Source organism: Cottoperca gobio, chromosome 9, assembly GCF_900634415.1.
Source record: "Cottoperca gobio chromosome 9, fCotGob3.1, whole genome shotgun sequence".
NCBI lineage: Eukaryota > Metazoa > Chordata > Actinopteri > Perciformes > Bovichtidae > Cottoperca > Cottoperca gobio.
Genome location: NC_041363.1, coordinates 826,913 through 827,197, shown reverse-complemented (window position 1 = coordinate 827,197; position 285 = coordinate 826,913).

Here is a 285-nt window from a genome sequence, read left to right as displayed (position 1 = left end):
AGAAAGGTTTGAGAATGAGTGTTCGACCACACTGTACCGAGAAGCATGACTGTGTGTGTGTGTGTGTGTGTGTGTGTGCAGAGGAGTGTACTATATAAACAGATCAAGCTGGAAAAACCCTCCCACTGGAATATCATTCTGACATCAGATTTATGAGTGTTTTCTCAGCAGCTTGTGATTGCAAGTTTATTTAATCAGAGCAAACACACAGACTCAAATCATCAGACATGTTTTGAACAAACCGCCGTCCCGCGCCGTGCCCGGGCCTGATGGGCTCCTCACAGC